The 15,239-nt window shown below is 45.1% G+C and overlaps 5 non-coding genes and 2 pseudogenes across 5 annotated transcripts; all 7 read left to right on the forward strand.

Annotated features, from left to right (window-relative positions):
- Positions 1-11,606: 11,606 nt before the first annotated feature.
- Positions 11,607-11,728, forward strand: LOC115548079 (uncharacterized; annotated as a pseudogene).
- A 421-nt stretch (positions 11,729-12,149) lies between these two features.
- Positions 12,150-12,268, forward strand: LOC115548075 (uncharacterized; annotated as a pseudogene).
- A 435-nt stretch (positions 12,269-12,703) lies between these two features.
- LOC115548067 (5S ribosomal RNA) lies at positions 12,704-12,822 on the forward strand. The gene has a single exon (XR_003977504.1). It is a non-coding gene; the product is annotated as a 5S ribosomal RNA (ribosomal RNA).
- Positions 12,823-13,242: 420 nt separating this feature from the next.
- Positions 13,243-13,361, forward strand: LOC115548069 (5S ribosomal RNA). Its single transcript, XR_003977506.1, has one exon. It is a non-coding gene; the product is annotated as a 5S ribosomal RNA (ribosomal RNA).
- Positions 13,362-13,782: 421 nt separating this feature from the next.
- LOC115548014 (5S ribosomal RNA) lies at positions 13,783-13,901 on the forward strand. The gene has a single exon (XR_003977461.1). It is a non-coding gene; the product is annotated as a 5S ribosomal RNA (ribosomal RNA).
- A 421-nt stretch (positions 13,902-14,322) lies between these two features.
- On the forward strand, positions 14,323-14,441 carry LOC115548081 (5S ribosomal RNA). Its single transcript, XR_003977509.1, has one exon. It is a non-coding gene; the product is annotated as a 5S ribosomal RNA (ribosomal RNA).
- Positions 14,442-14,862: 421 nt separating this feature from the next.
- On the forward strand, positions 14,863-14,981 carry LOC115548020 (5S ribosomal RNA). Its single transcript, XR_003977467.1, has one exon. It is a non-coding gene; the product is annotated as a 5S ribosomal RNA (ribosomal RNA).
- Positions 14,982-15,239: the final 258 nt, after the last annotated feature.

Here is a 15,239-nt window from a genome sequence, read left to right on the forward strand (position 1 = left end):
TTGCTGGTGCTCTTGGGATTTTTGGAGGCGGGGGGAGATTCCGATTGTCATCGTCTTCACTGGAGTAGTCGGGCAGGGAAAATTTTATATTTGGCCTTGAGATGAAACAAATTACAAAAAGTTAAGGGTATTATCATTGGTGAATTGATGATTAGTTATAAATGCCATAATGTTACACATGTTAACACATACTCCGCCTTTCTATAAATAACCAACCGAATAAGAAGTATTATTATTATTTAAAAAAGACATCCGTGTGGTACCAGATTTTCTTCCCTTTTAATATAATATTGCACATCATTGTGAAAAATTATGATGATCTTACTTTCTTTTTCTTTTCACATCATCATCGGTGGTATCCAATGACTCTCCTTTTTTTGCCTTCATATAAAAATTGTGGGCCTTTTTATACGTTTCTATATCAAACAACAACAAAATCAAACAAACAGCATTACAATAGTTAACCTGAAACATTTTCTCCCAAAGCAAAACACTACATTATGATGTGTAAATATACACAAATCCTACCTTTAACTTTAAGTATGACCACTGGATACAAGGTCCATGTCTGGGGTCAGGGGATTCATTTGCTAAGGCAGCCTTCTTGACTTTTTCTTTGGATGTGTAAGGTGGCCAGTAGCATTTATTATTGGAAGCAATCCATGTGTTGGGAACAGTAAAAATGAACCCCTCCTCGGGAAGGACGCAACTAAATACATTTCTTAATAATAAAAATAAATAAAATAAAATAAAAAAATAAAAATATATTTTCTTGTATGATGTATCTTGTATGTCTGTTGAAGGGAGAAATAGTGACATGTTAATGCTCAATACCTATATAATAATATAATAACAATTGCTACAGCAATTCCACATGAGTTGGGACACTTGTGAATACAAAATGATCTACTATAATTTCTAAAACATTCAATCCATTCATCAGATTTAGGATATGGGCAGATACAACATATCAGCTGTTAAAACTGAACAAAACTGTGACACTTACGCAAACATACAAAAACAGCAGTCCTACTGGTGTACCATTGGTAGCCCAGCAAATCATCCTTAACTGGAAGCAGGACATATTTCCTCTTTATGTGGGCAGCTAGAGTGTGGTGCAGTTGGGGTGTCAGGGCAGATAGATGATAGATGCCAACTTCAGAGGATTCAAGGGGATAGTGGAAGAGGTTGCAGAGCTTTGTGAATGGCCTAAACACTATGTGGACGTCTGCCTTGTTGTCAACTACGATGTTGTCAATTACCACTATCCTTCCCCCAGCTAGCTCCACACAACGGTCACTGGCTGAAACCTGGATGACGGCCCCCTGAACAGTCATTTTTTTTGAACTGCTTGATTGCACTAATGTGAGGTGGTACAGGGCCACTGAAATGCTTGATGGATAGACTGGACGTCACACTAGTAACACACTCGCTGGACTTAAAGCTCCTCTCAGACAAGCGGCGGATGACCTGTTCTAGGGGCTTGTTTGGCTTTCTGATCATGTGTTTTAGTTGCCCAAGGAAGTTCTCAAATGGGAAGCATGATACGTTGTCTAACACTCCATACTTCTCTGTTTCTGCACTAAGGTGAACTAATGCATGCATGTTGTACCCAACGTACTCCCTACCATAGACTTCGCTGCAGTGCTTTACAAATGCCAAGAGTAGGGTGTGGGCAAAGTCTGCCTTATCTCCCACTAAGGTGACACTAAGTAAGATGGTCATGGCCACAGACAGCAACATAAAGTTGTCATAAATTGGTGTCGGCACTCTACCCTTTAAGCATGCTGGCCCAGTATATAGTAGGAATGAGCGAAACTCAGTAGCTTTCCATCTCTCAAATTCGGACAGAGGTCGGGGCTTACGGTTGAACTCGCTTGGAAGATGGGAACGATAGCGCAAGAGTTCAGTTGACACCTCTTTTACAGCAGGTGTACCTATGCGAGTGTGTAATGGTTTTTTCATCCAGAAGTACAACAGTTTCCGCACTACCCCTAAGCAAACCACATGCATGTAGTCATGGGGAAACTGTGTGACCATTCCTACGGACAGAAGGCTGAATGGACTAAATCCAGTGAAATGCTGATCATCATTTAATTCCTCCAAATTATCACTGTCTAGTCGAGCAGGTGCATCAAATTGTGGAAATGTCATCCTACCCTGATAGGTTACTCCCTTTAGATGGCATTTGTGACAGCAAAAAAATCCTGTGTGACCCTTTGAACTTCTGACAAACGCGCGTGCAGGTGCATCACAAACTACTGCAGACAGGGCGACTGAAACAGAGGCACCCTGGTAACAGAAACCATCTCTCTCCAGAAGACGTACGTCACTAACAAAGTCTGTGTCAGGGTGTGGGTGTCTCCCTGTGTTTTTCCCTCCTGTGTTGATTACTGTTCCCTCCCCTAATGTGTCTCAGCTGTTCCTCGTTGTGTTTGTTATTTAAGCCCTCGTCTTTCCTTTGTTCGGTGTGCTGTCATTGTGGTTTGTGTGTGGTTTGCTGTGGTTAGTGTTGGTTGTAGTCCTGCGTGTTCTGTGTTCCTTGTTCCCTTTCGAGTTCCCTGTTGTCTCCCGAGTTCCGAGTTGTCTCCCGAGTTCCCCGATACCTGTGCCTTAGCCTTTAGGCCGGAATAAAGTGCCGTTTTCCCTCAATACCGTCTGCGTTTGGGTCCTACCTGCCTGCCTGCACCTCCGCCTCCCCTTAACAGAATGACAGCACCGTCACGATGGGACCCAGCGGACGCGCAATTTGACCGTAAGTTGGAGGATTTGATAGCCAAAATAAATAAGACAATGGACCCAGCGGACGATCAAGTTAGCCGTGAGTGGGAGGATTTATTTATTATGAAGGCAATAGATCGCTGGGAGAGTTTGGGGTACCACCCGGTTCCTCCTGGCACTCCAGCTCCCGCACTGACTCCGGTCCCCGAGCCCTGTCCGGTTCCTGAGCCCGCTCCTCGCCTTCCAGAGGGGGACCGGCCTCTTCGCCTGCTTGAGGTGGTCCGCCCTCCGCTCCTGCCTGAGGGGGCCCGCCCCCTGCTCCTTCCAGAGGGGGACCGGCCTCCGCTTCTACCAGAGGGGACCCGCCCTCTGCCTGGCCTTCTACAAGAGGGGACCCGCCCTCTACCCTGTCCACCAGAGGGGACCCGCCCTCTACCTGGCCTGCCTCCTGAGGGGACCCGCCCTCTACCTGGCCTGCCTCCTGAGGGGACCCGCCCTCTGCCTGGCCTTCTACAAGAGGGGACCCGCCCTCTACCCTGTCCTCCTGAGGGGACCCGCCCTCTACCTGGCCTGCCTCCTGAGGGGACCCGCCCTCTACCTGGCCTGCCTCCTGAGGGGACCCGCCCTCTACCTGGCCTGCCTCCTGAGGGGACCCGCCCTCTACCTGGCCTTCCTCCTGAGGGGACCCGCCCTCTACCTGGCCTTCCTCTTAAGGGGACCCGCCCTCTACCCTAATGTGTCTCAGCTGTTCCTCGTTGTGTTTGTTATTTAAGCCCTCGTCTTTCCTTTGTTCGGTGTGCTGTCATTGTGGTTTGTGTGTGGTTTGCTGTGGTTAGTGTTGGTTGTAGTCCTGCGTGTTCTGTGTTCCTTGTTCCCTTTCGAGTTCCCTGTTGTCTCCCGAGTTCCGAGTTGTCTCCCGAGTTCCCCGATACCTGTGCCTTAGCCTTTAGGCCGGAATAAAGTGCAGTTTTCCCTCAATACCGTCTGCGTTTGGGTCCTACCTGCCTGCCTGCACCTCCGCCTCCCCTTAACAGTCTGTCAGAAAGTCAAGGGTTGTCGGTTTGTGATTTCCAAAGTAATTTCCTATAACAAAAGGATCCTTATTTGTTTGTACCTGATTTTTGAAACACTCAATTAGTCCTAAAATTGGCCAGAACTGGGCATTTGAACTTTTGTAGAGGGGCAGGCCATCAATGTTCACTTGTATTGTTAAAGGCAAAGGATTGTTGTTTTTGGAAAGATGAGACGAAATGGCGTCATTAAAACCGAAATGAGAGTAAGTACCACCTGAAACACTTTTAACATCATGAGTGTTTTTTGTTTTCAGTAATGTTCTTGGGTCTTTTGGCAACCCATGAAATTTGCCAGACAGAATGGATAGTAGATCCCCTAACGCAGCATGGCTGATCCTTCTCCTATCTGCCCTCTGTGCTAACTGACTTTGTGTGTCGTCGCTGTCATGATGATGATCATCATTATCATCATCATCATCATCATCGTCATCACTCAATGCACCATCACTATCATCATCATTGTCATGGGCCTGCTCACACACTGTAGTGCTACTCTGTCCTGAAAGGGCCAGCTCACACACTGTTGTCCTGCTTTGTCCTGGTAGGACATAGTCCCCACTACCCTCAGTCACTTCATATACCCCTTCCCCCCCACACTTTGCTGAAGAGGAAGCGAGGCTCTGTAAATCCATTTCCACCCCTCTAGCTATTCTTCTACGTTTGCTCCAGTAACTGGACATTGTGCCACGAGTGTTGCCTATTAAATTAAATTCCTAAATTACCTTACAGTGTATGCCTACAGACTGTTGTTGGTCACCTATAAAGAGAGAGAGAAAAAACACATCACTATCTGTTCTTCACAAGAGACGGCTGCATCAACTCACTCTCTCACACACACACACACACACACACACACACACACACACACACACACGCACACACACAAAACAGAAACGTGTTGGGCTAGCACTATGGGTATGATAACAGCCGAGGCTTGTTCGAGAGAGGGTGGCCTACCAGAATTGGTGAAACTAAAACGGAGCTGTAATTAACCATTTTTTGGTGACAGGACCTGTGTTAAACCTCATACGCCATCCATAAACCCCAGGGGCCGGTTGCACCAACTGTGCGTAACTAAGCCTGGTCGTAACTGCTAAGTAGGTCTTAGTTACGACCTGGCGTTAGAATGGAACTAACGCCGGTTGCACCAACGGGACTTACGACTGGTCTCAACTACGCCCGGTCTTAGCCCGGTCTTAGCCATGTGAATGTTCCATGGAATGCGCATATCACCGCGTTGCTAAGATATCTCGTGACAACAGCTGTTTACTATTTTACTTGACATGCTGTTGGACACCGAAATAAATAATTCATTCGTTCACTCATTGTCATTCATCAATTGTGTTAATGCCTAACAATAAAACACTGCAAATGAATATAATTAAAATATGTATTTGTAATGTCTGGTTTACGACGAGCAGGCATTTAGACGGGAATGGTTCTTTTTGACAGTTGTCTTTTTGAGTTGTTTTGAGACTGTAGGAGAGATTTGTTTAATTTGTCGGCCTATATAAAACATATAAACATAGTTAAAACAACATTCGCAACTGATTATAAGTTGAGAACGGACTAATCGGCCAGCGATATCTTCCCGACAGGCAGTCGATCTGTGAACACTGATCATATCGCCGGCTGTGCTTTGAAATGCAGTTTAGTGAAGCGTACTGAGCAGTTGCATTGGATTGGATGTAATTGCTATAGAAACAGCCTGGAATTTCAACTCTACGCCTGCCCCTGACCAGGCGTAGGATTTACGCCTGGTCTTAGTGAAAAGAACGTTAAGCCCAGTTGGTGCAACAGGCGTAACGGTTAGGTTGGACTTAGAACGCCAAGTTACGACCAGGCGTAGTTACGACCAGGCTTACGCCCAGTTGGTGCAACACATCTCGACGGGGAAACAGATCTCGACACAACACCGGCCCCAGTAGTCTTAATTTCGAAAAAGTCATACTGTGATTTGTCTTTGCCCATCAACCCACGACATCTAAAACTGCTTGTCGATCAATACCCCATTTCGCGATAGCATCGTTGCTAACCGTTACAAACAAAAAAAAACAAATTGGTTTTGTTTGTTTGTTTACATTTATCATGTGTGAGTAAAATATTCCAGCGCAGCCACTTATATACGAGACGATCTTTGTTTATCCTACTGGCCTAATTTATTAGTCAAACGATTGAGGTAACGGTAACTCTACAAGCCAGTAGGCCTACCCTACCGGTATGTTGTTGATGCCACACAACAAAAAGGCAACATTTTGGAAACAGACTAACGGTCTAAATAGGCTACATTTTTTTTATATATATATATATATGAAAATGATGGTATATTTAATTAAAACAGTGGAGATATGGAGAAGAGATGTCTTACTTACCTAGTCATTCTATGTCTGCATCGAGTCTTGATGCTGGCGTCCGTTATATAACGGAAAATATATTTTCCGTTATTAAACGGGTAGAGTCTAGCGGTCCTCCAGCGGTCCGAGGGTGGCAAGCCGCCACCCTCGCGCACATTGAATGCGCAAGGGTTGATACTAACTCAGTGGTAACAGTAGCGGGCCTCCAGCGGTCCATTTTGGAAACAGACTATTTAGACACGGTCTAAATAGGCTACATTTTTTTTTTATATATACAGGTGCTGGTCAAATTATTAGAATATCATGAAAAAGTTGATTTATTTCAGTAATTATATTCAGAACGTGAAACTTACATATTATATCAATTCATTACACACAGAGTGATATATTTGAAATGTTTATTTCTTTTAATTTGGATGATTAGTACTGACAATTACTGAAAATCCCAAATTCAGTATCTCAGAAAATTAGAATATTAGTTACGACTAGTACAAAAAATGATTTTTTAGAAATGTGGGCCAACTGAAAAGTATGAACATGGAAAGTTTCAGCATGTATGGCAATCAATACTTAGTTGCAGCTCCTTTTGCCTGAATTGCTGCAGCAATACGGCGTGGCATGGAGTCGACCAGTCTGTTGCACTCCTCAGGTGTTATGAGAGCCCAGGTTGCTTTAATAGTGGCCTTCAGCTCTTCAGCATTGTTGGGTCTGGCATCTCGCATCTTCCGCTTCACAATACCCAATAGGTTTTCTATGGGGTTAAGGTCAGGTGAGTTTGCAGGCCAATCAAGAAGAGGGATACCATGGTCCTTAAACCAGGTACTGGTAGATTTGGCACTGTGTGCAGGTGCCAAGTCATGTTGGAAAATGAAATCGTCACCTCCATAAAGTTGGTCCGCGGCAGGCAGCATAAAGTGTTCTAAAACTTCCTGGTAGACTGCTGCATTGACCCTGGACCTCAGGAAACACAGTGGACCAACAGCAGCAGATGACATGGAAACCCAGACCATTACTGACTGTGGAAATTTTACACTGGACTTCAGGCAACGTGGATTCTGTGCCTCTCCTGTCTTCCTCCAGACTCTGGGACCTTGATTTCCAAAGGAGATACAAAATTTACTTTCATCTGAAAACATAACTTTGGACCACTCAGCAGCAGTCCAGTCCTTTTTGTCTTGAGCCCAGGCGAGACGCTTTTGACGTTGTCTCTTATTCAAGAGTGGCTTTACACGAGGAATGCGACAGCTGAAGCCCATATCTTGCATACGTCGGTGTGTGGTGCTTCTTGAAGCACTGACTCCAGCTACAGTCCACTCTTTGTGGATCTCCCCCACATTTTTGAATCGGTTTTGTTTGACAATCCACTCCAGGGCGCGTTTATCCCTCTTGCTTGTACACTCTTTTCTACCACATCTTTTTCTTCCCTTCGCCTCTCTATTAATGTGCTTGGACACAGAGCTCTGGGAACATCCAACCTCTTTGGCAATGACCTTTTGTGTCTTGCCCTCCTTCTTTAAAGTATCAATGGTCATCTTTTGGACAGTTGTCAAGTCAGCAGTCTTCCCCATGATTGTGTGTCATACAGAATCAAAACGAGAGACCATTTAAAGGCTTTTCCAGGTGTTTTGAGTTAGTTAGCTATTTAGAGTGTGGCACCAGGTGTCTTCAATATCTGACCTTTTCACCATATTCTAATTTTCTGAGATGTTGAATTTAGGGTTTTCATTGGTTGTCAGCTATAATCATCTTCTTTTTGGCAAAAAACACTTATAATGTATCAGTCTGTTTGGAATGAATGTATACATTCTACAGGTTTGACTTTCTAAATGGAATTAATGAAATAAATCAACTTTTTCATGATATTCTAATAATATGACCAGCACCTGTATAGGTGAAAATGATGGTATATTTAATTAAAACAGTGGAGATATGGAGAAGAGATGTTTTACTTACCTAGTCATTCTATGTCTGGATCGAGTCTTGATGCTGGCGTCCGTTATATAACGGAAAATATATTTTCCGTTATTAAACGGGTAGAGTCTAGCGGTCCTCCAGCGGTCCGAGGGTGGCAAGCCGCCGTATTGAATGCGCGAACTAACTCAGTGGTAACAGTAGCGGGCCTCCAGCGGTCCGAAGGTGACATGCCACTGCCTTGACAGTGCAGCTGTTCTCGCACACCATCGCGGATTACCTACCAAAGTCCGCCGATGGCCCGATGTGTGTTTTGTAACTGTCAGTGGTCCGATGTCGAGCCACAGTTGGCATACCACCGGTGGCTTGCCGTCCTAACGCCACCAGTGGTCCGCTATATACATGCTAGCTGGGTTGTTGAAAGAGGTTATGAGTGTGAATGGTTTAATAGATGTGTGGAGAGAAAGGAATCCAGAGGGGAGGGTTTTTTCAAGGAGGCAAGTGGTGAGAGGAGTGTTAAAACAGAGTAGGATAGATTTAGTCTTGAGTACAAACGGCATTGCAGGTAGGATAGGGAGAATTGAGTATAAGGTTACTGCGCTCAGTGATCACATGGTGTTAGGGTTTAATTTAGGTCAGGGGTTTGAGAGGAGAGGGGGAGGCGTGTGGTGTATGAATGGTGAGTTGCTGAGAGAAGAAAAGTACAAAAGGAAAGTGAGAGAATGTATTTTGAGGAGGAAGAATGAGAGAATGTATGAGGAGGACATTGGGAGGTGGTGGGAGAGTTTCAAAGGAGAGATAAAGGAATTGAGTATGGGTTATAGTAGAGGCAGGAATATGACACAGAGAGAGAGAGAGAGGAGGTTAAAGGGAGATTTAGCTAGAGAGGCAAAGAGAGCGGATGAGGTGGTAGGCTATGATTTGGGGAAGTATATTAGAATTAAGGATGAACTGAAGGAGATAGAACAGAGGAGGTGTATGGGTGCAATAGTCAGAAGCAGGGCCAGATATGTGATTGAGGGAGAGAAATGTACAGGATTCTTTTTAGGATTAGAAAAGACGAAGCAGAAGAAGAATTATTTAGAAAAGGTGGAAGGAAAGGAAGGGGAGATGATTACTGATTTTGTAGGGATAGCTGAAAGAGTAGAAGATTTTTATAGGGATTTATTTAGGAAAGAAGAAGTGGATGAGGAGAGTATGAGGCAGGTGTTGGATAGTGTGAAAGCAAGGTTGAGCGATGATGATAGGGAGATGTGTGAGACAGGAATAGGGACGGGTGAAATAAATGAAGCGATAGGAGGGTTAGGGAGAAATAAGAGTCCAGGGATAGATGGGTTAATTGGTGAATTTTATGTTGAGTTTAGGGAGGAGTTAGTGCCAGTGCTGGAGAGGTTATTTAGATGGATAGAGGAGAAGGGCGAGATACCGCTGAGCATGTCGACAGGGTTAGTAACGGTGATACACAAGAAAGGGAGTAGGGTTAAGCTACAGAATTATAGGCCACTTAGTATGTTGAATGGTGATTATGAAGTTTTAGCAAGGGTGTTAGCCAACAGGGTCAAGCAGGTAATAGGGAAGGTGGTGGGAAGCACACAGGCATATAGTATACCAGGTAGGGACATAGCAGACACAATTAGCAGTATTAGGGACATAATAGAATATATGAAGAGAGATAAAGGGGGGATAGTTGTAAGTTTAGATTTGAACAAAGCATTTGATAGGGTGGATCATGATTATTTATATAGAGTGTTAGATAAATTTGGTTTTGGGCACAGGTTGGTAGGATGGATAAAGAGGATGTACGACAGGGCAGTGAGCTGCGTTAAAATCAATGGGATAGTCACAGACGCATTTAGACTGGAAAGGTCGGTTAGGCAAGGCTGTCTGCTGTCGGCACTGCTGTACTCCTTGTCGGCAGAGCCGCTAGCGGCACTACTAATGCAGAATGATAGGATCAGGGGGATAGAGTTACCAGAGAGGCGGGTTAGTTTATTATTTCAGTATGCGGATGACACGACAGTTACAGTTAGGGACAGGGAAAGTGTAGTTGAGGTTTTAGGTAGAGTTGTATGGCAGGGCATCAGGGGCGAAAATAAACATGGAAAAGTCAGAAATCATGTATGTAGGTGTGGAGAGAGCAGGTAGGAGGGAGATAGGATTGAAAGAGGAAAAGGATTATTTTAGGATATTAGGTGTGAACTTAGGGATAAAGGATAAAGAAGGGAGAGATATGCAGTTTGAAGGGATAATGAATGGTATTAGGAAGACGTTAAGGTTTTGGAAACTTAGAGGGTTGAAGCTGAAGGGGAAGGTGACAGTTGTGAATGCGCTGGTAATGAGCAAGCTTGTGTATGCAATGAATGTGTTGGATGTGCCTGATAGAGTTTTGAAGGAGGTGGAGAGAATGGTGAGTGAGTTTGTGTGGGGTGGGAAGGGAGTTAGGATAGCCAGGGAGGTGATGGAAAACGAGTATTAGGATGGTGGGTTAAAATTGATTAATTTAGAAAGGAGAAAGAAAGCACTTAGGGTGAAAATGGTGGTGAGATATCTAAAGGACAAGAGGGATCATATATGGAAGGTGTTTTTAAGGGAAGCAATTAATAAATGCGGTGGGTGTGGAGAGAGTGGAGTGTATATGGAACTAAAGAAAGGTATGTTGAGTGGATTGTCTGAGTTTTATAAGGAGGTGTTGGGAGCGTGGGGAGAGTTTGTGAAATGTGTGAAGTATGAGTGTAAGGATGTTAAGCAGGTATGGGAGCAACCAGTGTTTTTAAATCCAAAAATAACATTTGAAGGGAACACAATTTATAACAGGTTGATTTGGAGAGCAGGGGTTAGGAAGGTGAAGGATTTAGTTTATGAGTATGTACCTGGGTTCATGAGGGCACAGGTAATGGTCGACGAGGTGAGGGAAAGAGGGGATGAAATATGGTTGGGTACGGCACAGGGAGTGTTGGAAAGGATCAAGGAGGGTATGCCGAGAGAATGGGTTGGGATGATTGAGAGAGAGGCTGTGGTGAATGGAGAAGGAGAGATAGAAATGTATGTGGGGGAAGGAGAAAGGAGGGTGACTCTGAAGAGTTTGAAAACGAGAGTCATGTATAGATGTTTAAGAGGGAAAGAAGTGAGGAGACCGGCTGCAGAGAAAGTATGGGTTAGAGTGTTGATTGATATGGATGTAGGGGGAATATGGAGGAATGAAATGGAACTGTATTGAATGTGAAGATTTTGATTTCCTTTTGCGGCACAACAGGGTGTTTAACAATTTAATAATCAGTAGGTTTGATGTGAATGTGAGGAAGGAATGTGATGTGTGCGGAGTGGGGGTGGAAAAGTGTATGCATGAGTTTGTTGAATGTTGTGAGTTGGAGGGATACTTTGTGAAAATTAAAGGATTAATAAACAGATGTTGGGGAGGAGGGTTTGTGGAGAGAATGGAATGGAGAGAGTTGTGGCTGTTTGGGGTGATAAGTAAGGTGGAAGGTTGTAATGTTAATCTGTTAAATTATGTTTTAAGTCACGCAAGGTATGCTGTCAAGCTCAGGAGGAATTTAGCCCATTATGAGGAGAAGGCACGCCCGATCTCGTCTGATCTCGGAAGCTAAGCAGGGTCGGGCCTGGTTAGTACTTGGATGGGTGACCCCCTGGGAATACCAGGTGCTGTAAGCAATATACCTTTTCAACTCGAGCTCATTGGATGCAATGGCCTACCGTGCGCTGATCTTTAGCGCCCACTGTTTTGGAGAATTTAAGCAACATACAGACTCTGACGACGTCTCCTCAAACTCTATTTGTGAAACATGTGGACAGTATAGTGACGTAGCAGAGAGCTGCAATGACGGCGGACCACCTTAGTCCATCCCAGGTTTTGCAACGCTACGTTTCTTCAAAAGATCACGCAAACGATGACGCCCAAGCAGTGTAATGCATTGCGTTCAAATATGTAACTCTGAGTCTGGAATAACGTATTCATTCATTCATTATGGATCTAATCATTGTTTCTGTACAAGTCCCGTCTCTGGCCACGGCAGCGCTCTCACTCCTTACGTCCTCCTCCTGTATAAAAGCTAATATGGTCAAGTCTACAATTGCTTACGGCCATACCAACTTAGGCATGCTCGATCTCGTCTGATCTCGGAAGCTAAGCAGGGTCGGGCTTGTTTAGTACTTGGATGGGTGACTGCCTGGGAATACCAGGTGCTGTAAGCAATATACTTTTTCAACTCGAGCTCATTGGATGCAATGGCCTACCGTGCGCTGATCTTTAGCGCCCACTGTTTTGGAGAATTTAAGCAACATACAGACTCTGACGACGTCTCCTCAAACTCTATTTGTGAAACATGTGGACAGTGTAGTGACGCTGCTAGCAGGGAGCAGAAGAGAGCTGCAATGACGGCGGTCCACCTTAGTCCATCCCAGGTTTTGCAACGCTACGTTTCTTCAAAAGATCACGCAAACGATGACGCCCAAGCAGTGTAATGCATTGCGTTCAAATATGTAACTCTGAGTCTGGAATAACGTATTCTTTCTTTCATCATGGATCTAATCATTGTTTCTGTACAAGTCCCGTCTCTGGCCACGGCAGCGCTCTCACTCCTTACGTCCTCCTCCTGTATAAAAGCTAATATGGTCAAGTCTATAATTGCCTACGGTCTTACCACCTTAGGCACGTCCGATCTCGTCTGATCTCGGAAGCTAAGCAGGGTCGGGCCTGGTTAGTACTTGGATGGGTGACCGCCTGGGAATACCAGGTGCTGTAAGCATTATACTTTTTCAACTCGAGCTCATTGGATGCAATGGCCTACCGTGCGCTGATCTTTAGCGCCCACTGTTTTGGAGAATTTAAGCAACATACAGACTCTGACGACGTCTCCTCAAACTCTATCTGTGAAACATGTGGACAGTGCAGTGACGTAGCAGAGAGCTGCAATGACGGCGGTCCACCTAGTCCATCCCAGGTTTTGCAACGCTACGTTTCTTCAAAAGATCACGCAAACGATGACGCCCAAGCAGTGTAATGCATTGCGTTCAAATATGTAACTCTGAGTCTGGAATAACGTATTCTTTCTTTCATCATGGATCTAATCATTGTTTCTGTACACGTCCCGTCTCTGGCCACGGCAGCGCTCTCACTCCTTACGTCCTCCTCCTGTATAAAAGCTAATATGGTCAAGTCTATAATTACTTACGGCCTTACCACCTTAGGCACGCCCGCTCTCGTCTGATCTCGGAAGCTAAGCAGGGTCGGGCCTGGTTAGTACTTGGATGGGTGACCGCCTGGGAATACCAGGTGCTGTAAGCAATATACTTTTTCAACTCGAGCTCATTGGATGCAATGGCCTACCGTGCGCTGATCTTTAGCGCCCACTGTTTTGGAGAATTTAAGCAACATACAGACTCTGACGACGTCTCCTCAAACTCTATTTGTGAAATATGTGGACAGTGTAGTGATGTAGCAGAGAGCTGCAATGACGGCGGTCCACCTTAGTCCATCCCAGGTTTTGCAACGCTACGTTTCTTCAAAAGATCACGCAAACGATGACGCCCAAGCAGTGAAATGCATTGCGTTCAAATATGTAACTCTGACTCTGGAATAACGTATTCATTCATTCATTATGGATCTAATCATTGTTTCTGTACTAGTCCCGTCTCTGGCCACGGCAGCGCTCTCACTCCTTACGTCCTCCTCCTGTATAAAAGCTAATATGGTCAAGTCTATAATTGCTTACGGCCATACCACCTTAGGCACGCCCGATCTCGTCTGATCTCGGAAGCTAAGCAGGGTCGGGCCTGGTTAGTACTTGGATGGGTGACCGCCTGGGAATACCAGGTGCTGTAAGCATTATACTTTTTTAACTCGAGCTCATTGGATGCAATGGCCTACCGTGCGCTGATCTTTAGCGCCCACTGTTTTGGAGAATTTAAGAAACATACAGACTCTGACGACGTCTCCTCAAACTCTATTTGTGAAACATGTGGACAGTGTAGTGACGTAGCAGAGAGCTGCAATGACGGCGGTCCACCTTAGTCCATCCCAGGTTTTGCAACGCTACGTTTCTTCAAAAGATCACGCAAACGATGACGCCCAAGCAGTGTAATGCATTGCGTTCAAATATGTAACTCTGAGTCTGGAATAACGTATTCATTCATTCATTATGGATCTAATCATTGTTTCTGTACTAGTCCCGTCTCTGGCCACGGCAGCGCTCTCACTCCTTACGTCCTCCTCCTGTATAAAAGCTAATATGGTCAAGTCTATAATTGCTTACGGCCATACCACCTTAGGCACGCCCGATCTCGTCTGATCTCGGAAGCTAAGCAGGGTCGGGCCTGGTTAGTACTTGGATGGGTGACCGCCTGGGAATGCCAGGTGCTGTAAGCATTATTCTTTTTCAACTCGAGCTCATTGGATGCAATGGCCTACCGTGCGCTGATCTTTAGCGCCCACTGTTTTGGAGAATTTAAGCAACATACAGACTCTGACGACGTCTCCTCAAACTCTATTTGTGAAACATGTGGACAGTGTAGTGACGTAGCAGAGAGCTGCAATGACGGCGGACCACCTTAGTCCATCCCAGGTTTTGCAACGCTACGTTTCTTCAAAAGATCACGCAAACGATGACGCCCAAGCAGTGTAATGCATTGCGTTCAAATATGTAACTCTGAGTCTGGAATAACGTATTCTTTCTTTCATCATGGATCTAATCATTGTTTCTGTACAAGTCCCGTCTCTGGCCACGGCAGCGCTCTCACTCCTTACGTCCTCCTCCTGTATAAAAGCTAATATGGTCAAGTCTATAATTGCTTACGGTCTTACCACCTTAGGCACGCCTGATCTCGTCTGATCTCGGAAGCTAAGCAGGGTCGGGCCTGGTTAGTACTTGGATGGGTGACCGCCTGGGAATACCAGGTGCTGTAAGCATTATACTTTTTCAACTCGAGCTCATTGGATGCAATGGCCTACCGTGCGCTGATCTTTAGCGCCCACTGTTTTGGAGAATTTAAGCAACATACAGACTCTGACGACGTCTCCTCAAACTCTATCTGTGAAACATGTGGACAGTGTAGTGACGTAGCAGAGAGCTGCAATGACGGCGGTCCACCTTAGTCCATCCCAGGTTTTGCAACGCTACGTTTCTTCAAAAGATCACGCAAACGATGACGCCCAAGCAGTGTAATG

Source organism: Gadus morhua, chromosome 7 (assembly GCF_902167405.1).
Source record: "Gadus morhua chromosome 7, gadMor3.0, whole genome shotgun sequence".
In the NCBI taxonomy this organism is placed as follows: Eukaryota; Metazoa; Chordata; class Actinopteri; order Gadiformes; family Gadidae; genus Gadus; species Gadus morhua.